The sequence below is a fragment of the Geospiza fortis genome, unplaced genomic scaffold (genome assembly GCF_000277835.1).
Source record: "Geospiza fortis unplaced genomic scaffold, GeoFor_1.0 scaffold139, whole genome shotgun sequence".
NCBI lineage: Eukaryota > Metazoa > Chordata > Aves > Passeriformes > Thraupidae > Geospiza > Geospiza fortis.
In genome coordinates this window covers 1,018,273-1,042,727 of record NW_005054406.1, presented here as the reverse complement: position 1 = coordinate 1,042,727, position 24,455 = coordinate 1,018,273, and positions in this window count along the sequence as shown.

Sequence of the window (24,455 nt, the reverse complement as noted above, 5' to 3'; positions counted from 1 at the left end):
CCCAGGGTTTTGTCATTATGTATTACTGTTTGAAAATGCAAAAAGGAAAGGGAAGAGGAGGAAGAGGAATGGAAATACTCTTCCCTACCATGTGTTACACTGGAAAGGCAAATTGCCTGCTTGAGGAGACACCTAAGTTTCATTCAATCAAGTTGCTCCTCTGGAAAATAATGATGATCAAAGGGGTTTTTTTCTTTCTTTAATGCAGTAATTAATTTGTCACCCTGCAAAGCTTTTCAGAGCTGCTCTTAGAACTGTCTGCTCTCATGTGGGGTGCTGTAACAGAGTTCAGCTGTTCCTGCTCTGAGAAGGCAACAACAGGGCTGTCAGTAGCAGCAGGATAAAACTGTGGTTTTTTCACCAGTGAGAGTAATGGTGCTCACAGCAGGCAGTGAATTCTAACAAGAGCTTTTAGGATTTTTATCCTGAAATTCTGTGCAAATAATGAATAATATTCCCAAACATACAGACGACTCTGTTGCATCTCTGTTTTGTCAAGCAAGTTTAAACAGTAGGATTTATTCAGTTTTACTGTTGCTCTGAAGAACCTCAGAGTACAGCAAAAATAGTCAAGAGCCTCATAATTTCCAGGCATGCTTTGCTGCTACTGCCTTAGGGAAACTGGAGCAACAAAAACATCCAGTGGCCTTTTTTCTTTTTTTTTTTTTTTTTTTTGAGCAGTGATAGACCTAACGGACTGCTGCAAAACAGAATTCAGTAATTTGAATTCAAATTCTGAATAACCAATAAGCCACATTTGTATGCAATCACTTCCCTGTGAAATTAAAGAATTCTTTTTGTTCATGAACAAGATTAGCTAGCTGGCAGATCTCAACTTGAGTAAAATTAGTTTAACTAGTTTAGATATCCAGCATGAGCTGCTCCTTAGCTCAATGGAAGATTGCACAGAAATTTTGGTCAGATTTCATTGAAATAGAAGTCTGGCATATATATAATGGTGCTTGTCTTCTCTTATACACATAATATCTCCATGGATCATCCTCTTCAGACAGCAAAACCTTTTTCAAAAGCCATATTTTAATTGACCATTTACAGAAACCTCTTCCAGAACCGAATAAATCTGGCCATGAAACTCCCACTCTGTATGCTTACACATACACATAAATGCAATGTATCAAGTAGAAATCAAGAAAATGACTGTAGACCAGAACTTAAACCACACTGATTGAGTGCAAGTGTGTTAGTCATTGTCCTGCTGCGTTGGAGTTGGTGGTGCTGTCTCCAGCTGCAGCCGTGAGTAGATGCGCAGCACTCTGCAGGGAGAGTTCAGGCTCAGGGCTGGCAGCTGGCTGAGGGCATTCTCCCTCCTGTCTCAGTAAATTAGTGCGTGCAGCTGTGTTTTGCACTGTTACACGTGGCTTGTATCCCTTGCTGGCTATCTTCAGGCAATTCATGGCAGAGTGGGATTTCTGAGCAGCCCTCTGGAAGTGGCTTAAAGCCTCAAATCTGTGGAGGCCTGTGCCTGATGGGATTTTAGACTCTATGGTGGTGACAATGTGTTACATTTAGTTTCCAGTTCTGGTAAGTCGAAGTGATGTTATCCATGTCCTTTTTTTCCTTTTTTCCCCCTCAATCCTTAGATAAGGATTTCAAAGTGAGGCCAAAGTATTTTTAGATTGTCTATTTAATTTGAATACAAATGAACATACTTTATCTACTGTGTCTTTTTTTCCCTCTACAGTTACATTAAAATAGGAATTAAAAAGCCTGAGGGGAAAAAGAAAGAAATGATAGTAAGCGTTTAATTATGAATACTGCCTGTTTAAAAATACCCATTCATTACTTTATGCTTGTATAATTTATGTTTAACTGTTAATGTATGCTATTTCAGGGAAGAGTACGGTATGATAATAATATCAATTTACCTGAGATTTGTTATGCAAAATTTTGGATATAAAGATAATGTTACTCTGTCCCAACTTCCCTTTGTCCTTACTGTGCAACTATTTAAACATCAGTTGATTGGCAATAAATGTTTTCAGGAACTAAGAGTAGTTATTACTCTCTTACATTCTTTGCTGTGCAGTGTAAAAGTAGAAGTTCAGGCAGTGTAAACTATAGATAACATTTAGTGATTAATCACAGCATCATGACATTGTTGAGATTGGAGGTGACCTCTGGAGGTCATCCAGTCCAAACCTCTACTGACTGAGGGGACAACTGAAGCAGGTTGCTCAGTGCCCTGTCTATTTAGGTTCTAAATGTATCCAATGCATGGAGACTGCAATCTGTCTAGGCAACCAGCCAATGTTTGACCACCCACGCTGAAAAAAAAGAGTTGTTCTTTCTTATCTGATCTTGTATGGTTTTCATCCCAGCTGAAACTGATGCCAGATAAGTAAGATTTGCTCATTTTTTGGCTTATATGGAGTCAGAGCCTGACCAAATCACTTAGGTGTTAAGTTAGCTTATTTGGATTTAAACTGCTACAGACAATAAGAAACATTCAAAATTAGAAGGTAAGTACTATAAGTCATAAACCTAAATCCATATGACTTCAACACACGGAAAAATAGCCCATTTTTGTAACTGTTTGTTTTTCAAACAGTTAAGTGCTAGTTATGTGTAATTCATCTAGTATGGATTACAGGGAATTTTTATGACAGTATTGATACAGATAATGCAATGTTAAACTACATATCCTTTCATAGCTGTGTTTGGCAGCTTGACCTAGCAACGTACGCTTGCATTGTGACATCTCTGCTGTATTTGTCATTATAACAGCTTGTTACAGACAGGGACATAACAGACACTATGAAACACTGGTGCTACTGAAGTCCCATTTATATCCTACAAATATAACCAAAGTGGTTCTAGTGGGAATTTAAGCAAATCAAATCATGGATTATTTTAAGACTGTGGGAAGCCCTGAGTACTGTGTGCACATGCAGAGTAAATCTGTTTCATACCTCACAGAATTAACTAAGTTGGAAAAGACCTTTGAGATCATCAAGGCCAACCTATGTACAATGACCCTGATCTGTTGTTTCTTCTGTCTTCTCCCTCTAAAGAGAAGGCAGAGTCCAAATGACTGGATATGGATATTCCCATCTCACTGAATATGTGATTTTGAGTCCAGTGTTGCTGTATAGTGGTGTGACAGTGTTCACAGGGGTTTTCAGGTGAGGGAAGAGACGAGAATATTGACTCCATGTTCAGAAGGCTTGATTTATTATTTTATGATATACATTACATTAAAACTATACTAAAAAGAATAGAAGGAAATGTTTCATCTCAGAAGGCTAGCTCAGCTAAGAATAGAATAGAAAAGAATGATAACAAAGGCAACTGCCTCAGACTCTCTGTCCGAGCTAGCTCCACTGTGGTTGGCCATTAATTACAAACAAGCACATGAGACCAATCACAGATGCACCTGTTGCATTCCACAGCAGCAGATAATCATTGTTTACATTTTGTTCCTGAAGCCTCTCGGCTTCTCAGGAAGAAAAAATCCCAAGAAAAGGATTTTCATAAAAAGATGTCTGCGACATAGTGGGGCCTCACTCAATGTGATATAGATGGCACCACATACAGTGCTCCTTTGGGCAGGCTTAGCCAGTCAGAGGTTGCCATTGTCATTCTGACCATGATCTTCTCATTCCCCCATATGACACTGAAGGCAAGCAGGATTGAATTCGTGACTGTTAAAAGGTAAAGGCCTTTGGTAAATTTCTACATTTTGAATTATAACTGGATTTTGATTCAAAATAGAGACCTAAAGTAGTTATTTTCTTCCTCTGTCATTGCTTTGATAAAAAAATATAGTGAAAATGAGCTGGGCTAGATTGCTGACTTTACTGAAACTGTGCCACTCTTACTGAGAATAAATAAATAAATAAAGTTAACCCTAATGTTAATAAAGGAAGTTAGTATCACCCAATTTTTTTATAAATAAGAAATATAAATCTCGGAACTTAATGTTATTGCTTTGATACCTACTTGGTATAAATTACTAAATGACACATTTGTAAAATGCCATAATATCTCCTATTAAAATTAACATTTTTAATTACTGTGAATAAAAAAACAACAGTAAGCTTATATTCTCACACCTGAATTATAAAAGCTATTTTAATGAAACAAACATTTGGGTGTAATTTGAACAGTAGCATGTCTCTTTGTACAGCTGCTTGTGATATACCATATAAGAGTGCTTTGTGAATAGGGAGGATTTACAAAATATCAGTTTGGAAGTATATTACAATACATTTTATTGTTTCCTTTCTATTGAGTTGTATTTAGAGACAAATTCTGTTTGTTCAGGAAAACAGACTAGTAGTCAGGAAGACCAGATCTAAGTGATTGTGGAGTGGATGACTGAAGTACCTGAGAACATCTCAGTTCTTGGGCTGAGGTGGTCACTCTTGTCTGTATGTCATGATGCAACCTTGGAGTTTATTATCTCCCCTCCTTGTACTTTCTCTTCCATTGAAATGGTGCAGGAACATGGTCAGAAAGAGACCTCTAGGCAATAGCAATAATCCACAGTGCCATAGTCTGTTTGTCTCTGGCTGCATTTTTATCAGTACATTAAACTGTCTCCTGGAATGTGTTGGGATACCAGAACTCAATTATCTGTAGTGGGACATGCTTTTGCCTTGTGCCAGCTCATACCCCAATTCCCAGCCTAGACATTAGGATGGACCAAACATCATTCTCAAAAGACATGAACTTCATTTTGAAGATGCACTGAGCTTAATATTCTGGGTTAGAAGATGATGCTATGTGATTTTCGGACCGGGGAATAGGTATTGTCACTGTTTCATTCAGTAGTGTAAATGTAGCAAGTTGTGTGTGGATATTTTGAGGGACCAGGATTTTGTCATAAATTGTCTTGTAGTATTTTTCCACTTTAAGAACTTTGATGTATTCCAGAAATATCCTTTAAAACTAGAAAAACAGTAGCTATAATGGAAATTAAAGGACTAAAATGTAAACCTAAATTACACCATTGCCAACCACTTAACATATACTCCGCCTAGAACTGTAACAGCATCAATGTGCACCTTCATACTGCACGGAACAGGGCCAAGGCATGGTTCTAAGGACTGGCAAGGGGTAGGATGAAATCTCCAATCTGTTAGTGCAGTCCCTGGCACACTTAGGGTGAATGCCCTTTGGCACCCATTCAAACAAAGTCTTTGTTTTGAGATTCACAGTTCCAGTGAGGACAATTGAGTATCCTCTGATGAGTGTTTAGGCATGGATATGAACCCAGAGTACTGTGCTTTGTAGCATCCTGCCTCTGGTTATTTTTATAGATACCCTAGTGAGGCTGACTCCAGGCTAAAGACAATGTGGGTGTTGAAAGAGACAACATAGATTTTTATGTCTAACAAATTCCTTGCCTTATACATTTGCTGATAGAATCCCACAACCATAGAACTGTGTCTCATTATTCATTATTCACATTTTTCCCATGTAACACTCACAGCTTTTGCATCTAAGGACAGATTTTTTGCTTGAGAGGATTTATGCTTTCCTACCTTTGCCATTACACTAGCAGCCTATCTTTGTTTCTACTGAGCCCTCATCAATAAACAAAAATTTATTTCAATGAACAGATTGAAGTTGCATAGAGGTTTACAATCACTGCAGTATCATTAATGATACCAGGGTTTTATACAGCATAAATTAAAGGAAAATGGTGCCTGCAATGTCTTTTTAGTAGGTGAGGAAAGCAGGTTGTAGAGTTACTTGACTATCACTATAAATATTTAACAGCTTTTTTTTCTCTGGTTTGAACTCCTGTGTGGGAAATCCTTTTTAATTCCAAACCCCAATTTTTCACTTCTTGGCTCAGCAGATAGTGGAAAAAACTGTGGTGGCAGCTTATTTTCTCAGGGGAGAGAGTGTATCAGGCCACTTGACAGTGAGTTCTCTGGTTGATTAAATTGTGTCAGCCACTTCCAAACAGAAAAGTCTTTTGGACAAACGATGAAGGAATATGACACAGGTTTTTGAGGATAGAAGACAAGTAACAGTGAAAGCCTTGGAATTCCTCAAGTATGACAGATTTTCCAAAATACTGACAAGTAACATATTGCATTGAACAAAGATAGTATTTGACAGTGGGACTAGTGTTTATATTTAAGGAATGCTTCTGAGAAGCAAATATTTTAAACATCTTGCATCAGCTAATGATGTATGATTTATTTTTCTACAGATTAAATCAATAATTTACAGTACTTTCTGTGGGCCTTCCAGATGGCAATTTATCTGTAATAAGTCACATAATATCAAGTAAATATGTTATAAATCAGACTGTTTTCTTGGTTTTAAGTTTTCTACTCTAACATATACAAACTTCCAAATGTCTAGGTCCAGTACAGACTGAATGTTTGTAGTGCAACTCTGGTTAACCAGGTGGGATTTGGAATGGTCAATTTCTTGATTCAGTACCATGAATTAAAGTTAAATTATTATGGTATGACAGTAGGTTTAATTTTTCGAAAGTATTCCTAAGGAGGGAAATAAGTTGAGAGTGATGATATACTGCAATGCATAGTTATATTATGGTAGTGAAATTTAAACAAAAACCATTATATAATATTTAGAAAACTTCTAGAATACAATGTTTAACCATAATAGATAACATGAAAGGATCCTTAATCAAAGGGTTATTTAGAAAAAATCTCATAACCACAAAGAACCACAGAGTTTTCTAAAACAGCAGTGTTACAAATAGACAATTTGAGAAATTAATTCTGTGAACTGCAAATGAAAGCTAATTTCCTATAAATTTCTGATATTACATAATGGTTTTGTATATTATAATATTATTCTAATAATATAACAGAAAAATAATTAATATTTATATTCCACACGTCTTTTGTCACCCTGCCTGGGTGTACAAAGGGGCTTATTATGACTATAGCCCTTAACAGCAGGCCCCTTACTCAAGTAATGTGTATAAAATTCAATCAAAGCCACCTTCTTTGCAGTTGTGATGCTTCCCACGCAGAAAGTCAGTAACAGTTCAACTGTGCAAGAATGGGGGAGTTTGGAAGAAAAAAAGATAATATATTGTTTTCCGATCTTTCATGTTAAGACTTATTTAATGTGGAAACTTATTTAAAGTGATGAGCCTTCAAAATAATATAACCAGAAAAGGACTATTAGTAGAAGTTTATAAAAGTTGCTTATCTAATATCTAATTTGATTTCAACTTAGCTCATAATAATTCAAGTCATTTTTGTCACAATTGTGTACATTGAGGCAACTCTAGCAGGTTACAAATACAGAGAGATCAAAAATCTCTGCATATTTTGCAGTGTCATTCTATAACTAATGTGGTTTTTATGACCTATTAGATTATCTCCACCTAAAAACTTGTCTATTATGTGAAGGAAGACCAACTATGTTCTCATCATTAACTGAAAAACAATGGACTTGGACTCTGAAACTGTAGCATTTATTCTATCCTTGAAGACAACACTGATAATGGAGTGTATTCTCTCTGCATATGGGTACATTGATAACTCCCAAAATTTGTATGATCTTATCTGAAGCTCTGGTGATGAGATAGCTGAAATAATCATGATAAATTCTATGGAAAGGTTTGTCCACTAAAGCAAATAATGTTTAAGTCGTACGCAGAAATAAATACAAAGCCAAGGTAATTCTCTGAGTGCAGATGTGATGTAGGAAATTTTACCATAAGGCTAACATTGAAAGGTTTAACATTTCTGTAATCAAGCAATCACACATGATTCCAATGTTAAAATCAAGAGCCAATTAAAAAAGTATAAGCTGAAGAATATGTCTGATATGTGATATGAATTGCTTCTTCAAGGAAAGGAAGTGTATAATTACTAAATTGAATTATTCTTGACCATTGTATATCTACCACTGGCAAATTAAACAACAGAATTTGAAGAGAAATGAAATAATTTAGGTCTTTTAGTTAATTCCTGCAGCTGCCACGCCTTACACTATGCAGTACACTTCCCTGGTTACTCTGGATTTATATATTTCTGGGGATGTTGTTTCTACATAAACCCTCAGACCATCCCGCAGGTTTGAACTTTTGTGTTAATTGTAAGTTCTTTTTAAAGCTTGTTTTTTTTTCTTAAACTTGAATAACAACAGTTGTGTTAAGTTTCATGATTTATTTGAGGAGAAAAAACTGTTAAAAATGAAGTCTCTCTCTTTTCTGCCAAACTGACTGCATTTCATGTCCACGATCCCCAGGGTTTGCCTGACTTCAGTTCCACTAGATGGCCCCAAACCTCTTCTGAATGCAGCTTTATTGCTTCAAGATGTTTTAATGTGGCATGCAGACATAAATATTTGCTCTTGGCTGGAACTTGACACACTGTGGTAGGAGTGCTAGGACTTGCCCCAGGCAGCTTTATTTATTTATTGAAAAAAAAAAAAAAAAAAAAAGAAAAAAAAAAAAGAAAAAAAAAGAACACATGCTCCTGGAAAGCCTTTTTCTTGACAGTATTTACCTACACAGAAAGTTATGTTTTGCAATTTGCAAGATAAACAGATCATTAAAATACATCTTCTTGGTCTTAGAACAACAAAGTACATTATAATATTCCATATTAAAAAAAAGAAAAGGAGGGAAGAGACCTTCTCAGTATAAAGCATTTAGATCCCAATAGTACAAATAGAAAATTGGTAAATTATGAATTACTTTTTATGACGTCTAAATAGAGTTAGATTCCTTATGTTACACAGAAGATGTTTCACCTTATTTTTTAATATACATAGACAATTTTTTAGAAGTTACTCTGTCATGGAAGATGACAGAAGGTACTTTCTAAAGCAATTTAGAGCAGGTTTGCAGCACTGTCAGAGTGAAATGGCTGATTTAAGTCTAGATGATGAAATTTCTTTTAAAAACAGGTATTTTTCAGCTGTTAATTTATAAATGCTGTTTTCTGTTCAATCCCTTCTTCCTATTACAAGACAAGGAAATCTGCTTTCAAAATGCTGGACTCATAGTAGAAGACCAGTTACTTTTTACATATGTCCTTCTCAGTTGACCTTCAATATCAAAACAGAGAAAAGATTTAATGAATGAAAATTAATGAAAATGTCTGAAAATTAGGTATTAAAATTAGTGTCATTAGTGATGTAGGAGAGGGAAGGAAGTATTTAAATGTTTGAATGGGTTGTGAGTTATGGATAATCTTCAGAAGGTCCAAAAGAAACTTACACTTGTGGGAAGAAGAGGAGTTTCAAGGAAGGAATAGGAAGTAATAGGCAGAAGGAAGTAATGGGAAGAGGAGTTTCAAGGAAAATGGATATGTAATGCTAGGGGCTGAGGAAGGTGACTTATAATAATTATTTACTTTTTAATTAGAAAACACAGCCTTTGGAAAGGAAATTGCAGAATCTGACACAGAGTGTGAAAAAACTCCAAGTATTTTTCTATTGATTTAGTTTAATTTGTATTTGGGAGGACAGTGTATGTTGAAAGGGAAAGAAAGAAGAAATGAGTTCTGAGAATTTGTCATTGATACAAAATCACATAAAATCAGAACTGTTAAAAATGGAGGACACTTATGGGGGTCATCCAAACCCCTGTTCACAGACAGGTCAACAAGAGCAGGTTACCCAGCACCATACCGAGTCAGGTTCTGAATATCTCCAAGCATGGAGATGTTGCAATCTCTCTGGGCAACCAGTAGCAGAGTTTGACCAACCTCATTGTAAAAAAGGCTTTTTCTTATGCTTAAGTGAAATTTCCCATCTTTCAGTTTGTACCCATCTTCCTGTAGCCAGACACTACTGCAAAGAGTCTGTTTATTTACTCACTGTGTCAGGAATTCATACACATTGGTAAGATCCCCCTAAGCCTTCCCATCTCCACACATCTCCCGGCCTCTCCTCATAATCCAATACATGCTCCAAGGCCCTCCTTGTCTTTGTGGCCTTGCTCCAGTAAGCCCACATCTCTGTTGGACTGAGGAGCCCAGAGCTGGACACAACACCTAATATGGACTGCAATGCACAAAACTATTGTGTTGCTATCTGTTTTCATGAACTTACCTTGCTTCTGTTAGGAATCATGATAACTTTGTTGAATAACACAAAAAGGATGTAGGTGAAGTCTGGAGGACAATGTATTTCACCGCTGAGTCGTCTGTTATGTCAGACAGGCATTAAGGATATGACCCCACATTTTTAAAATACTTTTTAGAATTTGATGAAACACACTAGGATTTAAAATGAACTATTGAAATTTAAAATTATGTTTGAATAGATAGATGATTTAAGATCAGCCAGCTTTCTCCTGGAATCAATTATTCGTTGTTATTTTTTGGTTTTGATCTTGTTCAGTTTGTAAATAAAAAGCAGAGTAAGCTACTAGTGAGCTTGTAGTGTATCACCAGAGAAATAAAGTAAAATGAAATAGAAGGGTTCTACTCATTTAGATAAAGCTTTTAATTTCCCAGGATGTTAATGGAAATGTATTTATTTCATGAAATCTTCAATTTAAGTCAGAGAAAATAAAATATCTTTTTCTTTATGTTTAGCATCCTTCCTCTAATTATTAAATTATCAGAATCTTTACACTTTAGAGAGTCTCTGGGAAAGCCTTTAAAATACAAAAATCTTGAAGGGAGGACAAAAAATGTTATTCTCACTTATTCTGACTTCAACATGACTTAATGATTCTTTCTCAGTCTTTGTAAGCAACTCTTTTGCTCAGATCTATTCATATGCTGAAAATGTTTGTCTGGCAGCAGCAATGTTCCTAAAAACTACAAATAAAAAAATAACATTACACTGAAATTTGTTATTTTGCCATATATCTCCCAGGGCCTGTGTTTCTTGAGAAGTTATTAGGTTTTTTGGTTTCATATTGATAACAATATTTCAGGAGTTCAGATTTGCAGACTGTAAACCAGTACACTACCACAGAAAATTTTACTTTCCCATTTGCAGAGACTGTTTTACAATTTCAGCATGTTTTATTCTTTAAATACAGTGCCCCCTCTCTCTTGCTTTCCACAGAATCTGCCATTGGAGGCCTTATAGGCTGATTAGGTTTGCCTGTTAAATTTATTCTTTAGTTAGGAACCTGATTTTTACAACCCCGTTAACATATTCGCTTTGGTTTTTTGAACCCCAGTTTTGTGAAACATTGAACAAACCAATGCTTGTGCTACACTAACTTCTGTATGTCTCAGACAGTTTATTTTTCTTTTGAGGGAAAGTATATAAGTGAAATTTTTGGAGCTTTTAGCTGTGGAGACATATTTCTTCTTCATCTCTTCCATATGTTACACATGTCGCGTAAAAAGAAGCATCTCAGCTCCCATCGTTTATTTTTAACATCGCAGCTGGGTCACAGTGATAGTTACTGTGGTTCGTGTTGAGTTTGTGGTCAAGCTAAGACATTTCCTCAAGGTGCCTTTTGTCAGCCATCCACCATTCCCTCTTAGATGGAAGCAGTTTTAGTATCTCCACTTTTCTTGTCATAATTTCCTTGTACACAAGCACTGGCGAATGATGTTCAAACATTCCCAAAGCATTTTTCCAGTTCTTGGGGTTAATGCTACTATAAAAGAGGCATAGCATATACTTCCCTTTCAGTTCCCCTCAGTCAGCTGGCTGAATCAAGCTGTTTTCCCCTGTTTACTGTTGTGTAAAACTTTGGTATTTATTTCTTCGCTACTGAGACATCTTTCCACATCTTGAATTTTTATTTTATTTTATCAGAACAGTTTGGTATTGCTGACAGTGTGGACATCTGAGATGAGATTTGTATAGACATCCCCAGCTGCTTGAAATCCTCTGGTTTGTGCTACCTGACTTCCAGCTGCTGCTCCAGAAGTCATGCAGCCCACCAGTTCTGTGGCTCAGGTTCCACAGGTACCTGAAAGTGCACTGGACACAGTGGTTTGAGAGCTGAAACCTATGTTTGTGGTTGTAGACAACTTCTGGAATTTCTTCAGGGATCTTCTGGGCCAGAACAACCTGTTACAAGCATCGTACACTTTCAAAATCCTCTTTGCCTCTTATTATGGTATTTTTGTCTCCCATAGATGGACTCCAGACTACTGCAAGTCCACCAGATGAGTAGATCAAAAAGACTTTGTTCTGGAGGAAGTTTCTAGAACTGATTTTACAGGAAGCATGTTGTACAACAGTTACTTGCTGAATACGGAAAGACCAAACATGGAGTCCCATTCTGTATTTTAGAAATCTCCATGATTTTCAAAACAATGTCTTCTTAAGAGAAATTAGCTTACATATGTGGGATTTCAAGAGGCTTTTTCTCATCATGTTTCTGTCAGATGTTTCCCTTCAACTCTCTACACTGAAGGAGAATTTGGGAGTTAAAGCACTGGGAATCCTTACAAAGTATACTACAGCCCTTTAATCCCACATTGCAGCCATTAGAATCAACAGAAACTTGTCCTACCTTTGAAGACAGTAATTTTTTAGAAGTTTTATTATATGAACTGGTTTCAACATTCAACGAGCTGAAATCTCAGCTCTACTTATACTGTAGCTTGGATGTTTGATGGCTCTAAGAGCTGAAAGAAGATTGATCTTCTGTGATTAGATGCATCCTTACAAATGACAGCATTCACTCTAAGTAGTCAAGGTTCATAGCATTTCTTATGACACAGTGATTAACTCCTCTGCTTGTCATGCTACATTATTTATTGAATCTGACTTTTTATTAGTCAGAATTAATCTGATGGTTATTTTACTCAGCTTCCTCATCTTACAAGTTTTCTTGGTCTCTATCCTTGCCATCATATTGCATACCCATATTGGATATCTACACATCCACTTATGACGGGAGCTAAAACAGATTTGGAGACAGACTGAAGGATCCATTTTCACAAACTGTGCATCAGACTGCAATGGTGATATCCAGTTGGGAGTCCAAATGAAGGAAAATCTGTGATACCAGTCAAACAGGAATTAATTTAATAAATCTAATCTAATAAAGGCACCAGATTTGTTGGATCAGACAGGGTTGCACTTAGTTGTGGTCTTGGTAGGTCATTACACAGGAGGTTTCAAGCTGGCCTATCAAGTTGTTTTGCAAAAGCACTTATTTTGGATATTATATTTACTATTGATATAGTCTATTATAATAGTTTCTGAAAAGATTAAGACTTACAATTATGATGTATTGATGAACTCACATTCTGACTTACCAATACCTTTCTGTCTGAAAGCTTTTTCCAGGTAGTATTTTTATTTTATGAACAGCAACATGCTTTTACCTTTTGTAATATTATTTTTATTACCTGCATGAGGTGTCATTGCTTCTATAGTGTGATTTGGCACAATATTGTAACTGCTTTCACAGTTTCTGAAAGCAGATACCTTTGTGGGTTGGCATGTGTTTTACCTTTATAATTTGATTGCATTTTTAATTTGATATATTTGGCATTTCTGCTCAGCCTACTAAACTTCCATTTGTGAGTAATAATTCTTTTTAGCTCTCCTAATATTTTTTCTTTGGAAAGTCAAGTTTGCTTTTTACAGTACTCTTTTAACTATATTGCAATTGGCCATATATGGCAAATAGTGAATCCTCTAACAAATAAATTTCTAAATTTGTGAACTGTTTGAATTAATTGAAAAATTACAAACTAGGTGTTAATTTATCTATGAATCTTCCCAGTCTTTCTTAATGTACCTCCATCAGCAGCTCATGATCCTGACACAATATCATATGTTCTTCCAAGAACAGATTCCCAAAAAATCAATTTCACAGAAAATATGAGAACTAAAAAAATTAAACAGAGATACCTGTGATACTAAAAACAGACTGCACAAATATAATTATCTATTTGTTAGTACTTACTTGAATAAATAAAAACCATAATGATTTACATTGCTCAGAGTTAGATTTAAAGCAACTCATAAGATAATTGTATTCCTCTGGGCTTAGAACAAATGCATAAATAACTTGATTTTTATTATAACTGTATTCTATTTGACTGTGTTAAGTATCATTTGAGTGTATTTTAAAACTGATGTCTAGTTGATGAGTTTATGAAATGAATTCACATAATTATTGAACATTGGTAATTCAAAGCAGTTTGCTCTGTAGCACTTCAGGCTCTTACTTGTACATAAGGAATGTGAATTTGGACAAGGCTTATGGTAGGCAGAAATTACTACCACCTGGAAGTCTTTCAGGATTCTAAATCAAGTGACTTGATGGTTTCACACCATTTGCCAGCGTCTAAATACTTTAAGAAAACATTTCACAGCAGTGCCTATGTACTTCAGAAGACACCCTGCTGATTTAATTGAAATTTTTATGATTTCTTCAAAATTTGATTGTAAAAGGCAATAGTTTCTTCATGATGACATGTATTATATTGCCACTACTTGGGTAAAATTATGCCGGATTTTGTGGGAAAACTTTTACTTAAAAAAATTATGGTATATGGAAAAAAATGAGACAAAACATGTACATCTGCCTATAGTAACTGCATCAACTTTACAATACTCAAGTATAATTCAGATTTAAATGAGAAGGATTTAGGGTTCTAATTGAAGGTCTATTTTTTAACTTTATAAACCAATCACTTAGAAGTTATTTGGTATATGCCATTTGCAGGGGGCAATAGCTCATACAGAAGGGAAACCATCAAAGTGCATCTAAAATTTAAGCTCAATGTTAATATCTTGTGATGTTATAAATGCTTTCACCTCATTGAATCTCTTCAGTCAGTGGAAGTGATGCCTTAAGTTTTAGGTTCCATATTTTCCAGATTCTGTACTGCATTAGTACCTAACTCTGACCTTCATATAAAGTTATCAAGTTCTCCTCACAGTTTAGTTAAACAAAACAATCCCTTTCCAGCCCAAGAACCAAGGACACTGCTGCAGCTTCAGGACCAAAAAATGTAAACAACAGTGAATTGAGCAGAGCAAACTGGGAGGATGGGACTTCATAACCTGAAGCTGTAACTGGACAATTAACCAAATATGTAAATGGATCAAAGCTTATAAAAGTGTGAAAACTCATGACCCATCATCCATCTTGGGTGTAGCCTTGGCCAGGCTCTTGTACTGCCCAACATGTATCCTCTGAAGGCTTTTTTAATAAATACCTACTTAATTCCTTTAACACTATCTAGCCTCTGCTCTAGGTAGCCTCTTTAGGCATCAGAAGGAAGACTTTATTAGCACTGTTAGTTTTATTTAAAACTAGTAAAAAAAGAGAATGGACCTTCACTGTAACACTTGGCATTCAAAATTATCAAATTAGAATAATAGAATGGTTTTGGTTAGAAGGGACCCTAAAGATCCTCTGGTTCCCAAGCCCTGATTTTGCCAGGGTCATCTTCCACTAGACCAGGTTGCTCAGAGTCCTCTCCAGTCTGACCTTGAGCACTTTCAAGGATGGAAAGTCAACAGCCTCTCTTGGCAACATTTCCAGTGCCTCAGTACCCTCACAGTGAAGAATTTCTCCCTCATATCTAATTTAAATCTACCCTCCTTCGCTTAAAGGCCATTCCCCCTTGTTCTATCACTACAGACCCTGTGAACAGTCCCTCTCCATCTCTCTTGTAATCTCTTTAGGTGTTGGAAGGTGATCTAAAGTTTCCCCCAGGCCCTCTCCTCTCTAGGCTGAGCAGCCCCAATTCTCTTAGCCCATGTTCTGAGGAGAGGTGCTCCAGCCCTGTGATCAGCTGTATCTCCTCTGGACTCATGCCAACAGGTCCGTGTCGTTCTTGTGGATGCAGGATGCAGCACAGCAGAGCAGAGGGGCAGAATCCCCTCCCTCAGCTGCTGCCCACCCTGCTCTGGATGCAGCCCAGGATACAACTGGCCTCCTGGGCTGCAAGGGCACACTGCCAGGTCGTGCTGAGTTTTTGCCCACAAACACTCCCAAGTCTTTCTCCCCAGGCTAGTCTTGATCCATTCTACAATTACTTATAATTACTGAAAGAGGAAAGTGTTCCAGAAATTACTTAGGATTTTAATTTTAATTATTTATAGTTTCCCTTTTAGGATTATTATATGCAATTTCCAGAGGACCTAAGTTAAAAAAGGTGAGAAGCAGTTAAAAAACGAATTTTAAATATACATTTTGAAGACGTGGCTAGGGTATGTTTCAGGTATTTTTTAAAAAAATACATTGTCAGAGCTGCAGAATATTGCAAAAATAGCTGGCAACAAAATGAATCTGTTGTAATTTATACTTGAATTCAGATTATGTGGATTTAATTATTTGCATTTTAAGTAAATAAAATGTAGACAGTTATGAAAATATATCTATATGCTTTAAATCTGAAAATAACTGAAAATAATATTTTTCATATTATTTTTGCATTTATCCTCATCACCAAATTCTCATAGTGCTTAGTTTTCTCATGTTTAATTTATTACTTCTCTGACCTCTGCTAAAAAAGTTAGTGATTTAATATTCATGTTTAGAAGATGAAAATAAAAATTATTTCATTCATTGGGGATATTTCAGGCTAAAGGAAAAACTATTCCACTTTTAAATTTCTTGTTAAGCTTGTAAGGAAGTCATGGGTAAAATACACTGATTACAAAGTTTCTAGATTCCTGGTCTCCTGATTTCCTACAGATATCATGAGATTTATAGAAAAGACCTCAGGCATAAACTCAGAGATTTAGACACTAGGAAGAAAATAAAGAAATCAAATCTATTTGGGAACACGCATATTGGAGTTAAATTAAAAATTATTTATTGTAGTTTCTTTGCTTATATTGAAGAGTTGCACTTGAGATGTTGCATCTAAATAGTGGATACCTTGTGTGCATTGATCATCTGGGTGTCCTCTAAACCAAGCCTGTTCAGTCCCCTTTCATAAGGCAGCCAGGGCAAGGCGCACACGTATTTTTCAGATTACATGTGTCTGGTGGCATGGAGATGGGACATGGCCAGTGAACTCATCTGGACCTGGCTTAGAAGCTGTTACTCACACCTAGGCCAGAGCATTAGTCGTTCTCTGTAGCAATGGCACTGAAGAGGCTGCTGCCTCCAGCCTACTATCCCCTGCGATCAGAGCAACCATTGCTGGAGAAGGATACGTAAGGAAAATTCTGGGCTTTGCATGATGGGACTTACAGCAGCTGTCACAGAATGTTGCATAAACCAGCTAGAGAACATATTAATAAAAGGAGTATATTGGAAATATTGCAAATTTCTTACAGTAAGGTGCTGTCAAGAAACCTTGAAAGAGACACCATGGAGAAGTGGAGATTCATGGTGTAATACTTTCTTCCTAGTCTGTGTCCCATTACCATTTGAGTACAGGCAGCTGGACCACTCTCCTCTTTTAGAAAACACAAGGAAAAGGCTCAAAGAGAAGAGAGAAAGAGTTTCATAAACTATTTAGCTGTCTAATGCCTTAACTGGAAAGTGGGAGTCCTGAGTTCCTAATCTTTTTTGAGCTTAATTGGTTTCAAACCCACAGGATGCACTTCAGTGATGAGGCCAGAGTACCTGAACCTGAGACCCACCTTTCTCTCACCTGGGGAGAACTGGGTCATCATGGAGGGAGCTCAGTACTACTTATAAAGGAATTTTTTCCTTTAATGTTGTCAGTCATAGTTTGATTTCTATGCTGGATTTATGTCATAAATTTTTTAGTTAATAAGAATGTAGCTGTGCATAAATGTGATTGTTCTCTAAATTTTACTGAGATATTAGTTTTTTTAAAAGAGCTACATGGAAAGTATGTGTCTTATAATAAAAGTTAATTTATTTCCATCTATGTTGGAATTTTTTGGTTATTCTGCTGTTCCTGAATTAAGATGAATGCCATCTGTGGTTCACTTAATATTTTATAGGTTTTTATTACAATCCTACTTTATTTTTTGTATCATACCTAAATTCATACCTACATTCTCTAAAATTTCTCTTCATGTCAAAGATCACATTATAAAAATAAAGACATATTTTCATGATGGAAATTAGTTTACATTTTTCCTTCAATGGAATTTTTATATCCATCATTTCTATTATTAGAAAATTGGCTTTTTGTAATTTTTTCCTCGCTCTTGTTTTCTGCTAGTGTATATGACAGTGCCATATGTGTTAATCATGCTATTAGAAATATCACTGCACTGATATTACACAAGTTTGGCTACTTGTAATCCATTGGGACATTAAATCTTGGCCTGATGCAATTCTTGCATTGCTAACAACTAGCCAGTCTAAGTCTGGTCACAGCAAACCTTGCAGCATCACAGAGTCGCAGAATCAATCAGGTTGGAAAAGACTTTTGAGATCATTGAGTCTGACTCATGACCTACCAGCACCTTGGCAACCAGATCACGGCACTGAGTGCCACATCCAGGCTTTTCTTAAAGTAAAAGGAAGTCGTAAGGATTCTGGATTGTTTACAATCCTGATGTATAATATTTAGTTCTGATGTCTACTATTGAGGACTGAAAGAGTTTTAGAAATGGGAACTGGAACCCAGAAGGGGAATAACCTCTTACTGGAGTTAGTGGCAAATAGGGCCAAAATGAGAATTTGGGGACATACTGGCTATGTTGTCCTTCCAACTTAGCAGCATGTAAAAATACTATGTAGTCTATATGTTACCTGCATTTTGAAAGGAGCCATAACAAATTGTTAATGACTTATTTGAAACTGAAAGAACAAATTGTAGTTTTGTATAAAATGATTTATTTTTTCATAAGTGTACCAAAAATAGTTTAACATTTCTTAATGGGATCTATGCATGCTATCTGCAGTCAGTCATTTTACACAGTGACTGAAATATGAGAATATAGGCATAAGAGCTGCAGTTACTTTCTCACTTTTTTTTTTTAGAATGCAAAGAAAATAATTATATTTACAATATCCTCTTTGCCATTATTATAAAGATTCAAAGGTATGAGGGACTGCAAAAATCTGCTGAAGCTGTTCCATGCTGGAATGTAAATTTAACAGAAGTCACTTGGCTGATTAACACCAGAGGATCAGCTAACTACATACTGATGGAGATGATAAGGCTCCCATGATCTACATTGGAAAGTTGCTGTGATTTTGCTCCTCCCTGGGGAAGAGCCAGACCAATTTCTTGGATTTTATTTGCTCAAGCAGCCAGGTAGGCTGGTTGGATAATGTGGGGGAATATGCTGAGTCTCTACCAGAGAGATTTACGTTTCCACTACTCCTTGAAACTCTTAATAAAATAGTGGAATCAAACCAGGGCCACTCACCCATGAACTCATACAACTTTTTGTTTGATTGATTTGGTTTTCAAATGTTAATGTTATGGTAGAGAAAAAGCAGAATTGGATATTCCAGACTGCTACTCAAAAGTGAGCCTGAGAAAACACTCAGGTTTTCTTTTCCTTCCTTTCTGGCAGAGTTGGAATGTGTTGTGTTGATTTTTTCGTGTCATGCTGAATAGATGTATATACATTTTTAACAGAACCTTGGGCCCTGTCAGTTAAAAAAGCTGAGCTGATCTATCTATCCTAGCAAATCAGAAATTATATTAAGGATCATTAAGAGCAAATAATTTTCCTCAGTAAAAACTTTAATAAACAGTAACATGTATAGTTTAAAAAACCAATAGAGAAGACCAGATATGAGAAATGGTTGCATCTACTGTTAGCTCATGATGTTGTCATTAAATCATTAATTCATTAAATTGATTTATTGCATTAATTTTTCCTTTTATTTTGTTTAATTAATAGGGCTTTTATATGCATGGATATTCTGACATCTTAGGCATTTTTATAATAGTTACAATAAAGAAACAGATATTTTATGTTGCTATCTTATTGCAAAGCTCCCATACCTTCTTGGTGATTTCTCATGGGCAACTTCTCACAGCACTGACTCCTTCTTCTTCACAGTACAGCAAACAAACTCCAAATCTCTTCAGAGCACAACCAGCAAATGCTAACTGTCTCCTTACCCAGCTAACCCACTCTTTTGTAGCACTTGTCTTCTTATTGGACACAGCTGTGGCCTATTAAGGGCAGGCCTATTCCTAAGCTTTGGTGATTAGTGCAGCTGCAACTCCTCAGGTGGGAGGCTACCTTTTGCACTATCTTTATTTTCTTACATTCTATCCCTCCACAATTTTATAATTTTACAGCATTATATCTGTGTTTTCTAAAACATCCAAAAATAGCTATTTTATTTTATATTAAAGATGTCCATAGCATTACTATATTAGATAAGCTGCCCAAACATGTAAGTCAGAGTAGTAGATACCTTAAAAATAGCGAGGGAGAATGGAAAAGGATACAATAGTGTTTTATTTTATCTTTATTTATGTTTTGAAGGGACTGAGACAAAAAATGACTTTTATGTTTCTTTTTTTTTTTACAAAAGCATCTAATTAAATATGCTACTGTCTTTCAGCCCAGATGAGAGAGATTGCTGAAGGGCAATGAACTGTCTTCATCTCTGAAATCTCTCACTCAATTAATCTGTCAGGTCAAACCTGTTTTGACAGTGAAATCTTTATTTTTGTTTTTTAAAGGGTACTCGAAGCTTGTGAAAGGTGCCAGACTGACAGTACAGAAAGGCGAAGCCCTCTGTTTGTTCACAGAAGAGATGCTGCTCATCAAGTAACATCAACAGTTAAGATTTTACTAGAAAGTTCACAAAAGCTTTAGCAGTAAAGTACAGTTGCTTGACAATTGATTTTGCAGGTCATAATTTTAAAAACCACAACAAAGTCTAAAAGATAGTTGCCCACTACAACTAAAAGCAGCACCAGGTTTATCAGCTTTTATAACTTAGTTTCCTATTTTGTTATTTTGTGTGTATGAAGCTGTTTTCAACCTGTTTACATTTGACTACCCATTTTTAAGGTCAATTGAGAGTATGTGCTGCCATTTTATATCCATAATGGTTCTTTTTGAGATGATCTTTACCACAGTAACTCATTGCCAGATAGCGGCAAACTGGACAGCAGTATATTGCTATTACACTGGATGGTGAAGTAGGAAAAGATAGAACATGAAAGGGGAGGAAGAATAAGAAAGAAGGAAAGTATAGCAAGCTTATAATTCAGTAAAGCATGGGCTAGGCAGATGCAGAATATAGAAAATGGAAATAGAGCTGGAGAATTCAGAAATAGAAACAAAGACACTAGACAAAAAAATAGAAACACTTAAAATAAATAGTAAAGAATGTTAAGTATGAATATGAGGGCACAATAAATATTTATGTAAGAATGTGCTTATTTTTGGAGTATACTTGTTATACACAATCATGATGTTCATTTTTCTTTATTACAGCCATGGGACTTCATCAATATTTTTCTTTGCTTGGAGAACCAATATTCATAGGATCAATCTTTCAGTAAACTATTTTGGATTGCTAGAATGTTATATCTTTATTTTTGTTTATTTTTAATCTGTTATATGATTTTTTTTGGAATGTATAAATGTATTAAGTAGTTTCCAAATATGTATTTTATTAATTTAATTAATAAGATCCTTGTACTTGTCTCTAAGTATTGCAGTATTCTTCTCAAACAAAGCCTCCTAGTTAACTTTTATTTCTTTGCCTCTTATGCTTTTTTACTCAATGTATTTGATGAATGTTTGTGTGTAAACCCTTTTTATCCAATCCAACACATTTGCATTTGACTTTGAAAAGTAAAACTTCTGTGTTTTCACAGATAAGGGTTTATTACTCTATTCAAAGCATTTGGACAGTGGATCAAAGACTACTGCTTATTGTCCTCTGTCAGTCAAAATGCAGTTGCAGTGTCTGCCTGTTAAAGGATATGAACTGAATGTGGCCCAGCATATTTAGCCTATGTGGCAGGAGCTGAGCAAGAAAGAACTACTGATTTTGTTAAAAGCTTAAAAAATGCACAAAATATGTTGTCTGTGTTTCCATTGGTGAAGATGCTTGTTTAAATTAATTTAAATTTTAAAAAAGATTGAAAATTATGTTACAATATTTTGTTTCTTTAAAATGAACATTTTCTCAATAATCTTATAAGATAAATGTTAGTCTTTAGTGGGATAAGGTTATAATGGTTTTAGTATTGTAATTGTGATACTTTTGTTCCCTACGCTTGTTCTAATTCACTTTCATACACCAACAGTAATTTTGATTTGGCTAAATTATTTATATGAGCTGAATATCTTTGTGAATATGAAATTAGCATAATTCATTATTTTACTACTTTAAGCCAGACCCTCCAGCTCTTATTTAAGTAAAAACCTTGCTGAAGTGTATACCGATGCCTGAAGCAGAGTTTTGATTTGAATAAGGCCTTCAGATCAGATATTTTGTTTAATACTACATGTGTAAATAATATTTTGTAGGTATTGTGATTAATAAATTAAAGAATTAGTATTTAATTCTTTGTATATTAACACTGAATATATTTTTAAATTAAGGAAAATAACTTAGATTAATTTAATAGTAAAAGTTAGAATGAAACGAGTGAGGAAAGTGTAAATGACTAGTATACAAAGTCTGCAAGGAAGAGCTAAATTGGTTTTTATGTTTGTAGGTTCCACCTGAGAATGTGCAGGCAGAAATTACAGCACATACCAGCAGTACTGTGACTGATTTCCTTGTTTTTTAAATGTGTTTGCCTATTTTAAATGCAAGCTGGATTTTTCATGCAGAATGTGAAGCATTTTGCATTTGATTCTGAACATGAAACCATTTAATGTAGTTTTTGATTAAGGGGTGGAATGGTGAGGTTTTTTGCTTCGTTCTGATGTGGCTGAAATTTCAATGAACCATTTGCTTAGGATATTGGTATGATTAAATGATGATGGGAGTCCTGTAGGATTCAGCAATCAAATTTTTGTCATTTTTACAGGAGTAACTCATGAAATGCCAACATCATTAAATCAGTTTCAACTGAAAATTTAAATCCATTTGACTTAACTAGTGTATACAACCAACACTCCTTTTTTCCTTTTGCAACCAAGAAAGAAAATGCAATACAACCACACGGATTTTCTTGTGAACACTTATGGAAGCAATTGAAATAAGTCTGTTTATGTATGTATTTTTATCAGAATATATTTATTTTCATTCTACCTTAAATAGTAATTTAAGGTAGAATGAAAATAATTCTAAGTCAAGTGACTTAGAATTGGCTTATTGTTTACAGAATATATTTATTTTCATTCTACCTTCAATAGTAATTTGTCTTTTACAAACTTGACTTAGAATTGACTTACTGTTTGACAGTGTTGGAAGAGAAAAGGCACCTCTTAGGGGTCATGCAATTAATCCCCTAGCAGAAAATTTGGCTTAATCAAAAATAGTGTGTGCTTTATAACTGACTTTAACAAGTTGAATAAAATGATACCACATATGTTTTATGAGATAAAGATGAATTTGAAAAGCATAGCTGCTATGTCAGAATTTCTCTGTCATTAATCATTTGTCTGTGCGTTACTTATGCTTGAAAGAATGCCTACACTGATTCTATGTACACTTAAGTCAATGAATTGAGAAAGAGAAGTAGGTCTAATTTCAAAGATAGCACTGTCACTGTTTTGAGTATGTGAACATGAATATACCCACAGAAAATTAATGTTGAGACTGAAACCTGGGAAGGGCTATGCTACTTGATGCTGAGGCAATTTATTAGTTTACTCAACGATTCGAAAAAATTAGTCAGGATTCACAAAGGAGATTTATGATCGTAATTATAGCATGTACTTTTTAAGCATGGTGTTTTCAGTCACATTTTAGTCTCAGCATGGTCACTTAAGCCTTCTGTAGAACGCATATGGAAAATAGGGAATCTCAGACTGTGATCCACAAAAACCTGAATTCCAGGTGTGCATCTTCTAAACTGATAAGGACAAGATGGGTGTTACAAGTCCTAGCCCTTAGTATGAATGGATTTAAACTCAGGCTTTATTACATCATCCTAAGACACTGAGTTGTGGGAGTTGGTCATGAATCTTTTCCACTTGCTTTTAACTGAAATTATGTTCTCATTGTATGATTAAGTAAATGCCCACTGTAGCAGGAAATACAACATAATGGTCCCGCAAGCTGGGAACTAACTATTGGACTTCAAGACAGTCTTCTATTTCATGTCTCTTTTGCTGCAGCCCACCTTGCCTACCAGTACTGCTATAAGCTGAACTCACTGGGATTGCATTTTCTGTCATGAGGAAAGGCAAAACCACTTATGCTATCTCCTTGTACTTAGGAGATTGATTCCAGCAAAACTCGAGTCTTGATTTCAAACTTGAATCCAAAGATAGAATTTGGCATTCTGTATTTGTGTGGTATAAGTGTGCATATTCATGCACAAATGCAGATATAATCATACATATTTATACCAAAAATTTCAGATATGATTCAGCACATCCAGAGATACACTACTGTCACTTTGGCTGGTATATTTCTGTAACTCTTAGAAAAAGTGGTAGGAATGGCATAGAAATAATTAAAACCTTTTAAAAAATGTATGAGTTACTTGAAAGAATTTGTGATTGCAGCAGTTGCATATGTGAAAGTAAATATTATTTATTCA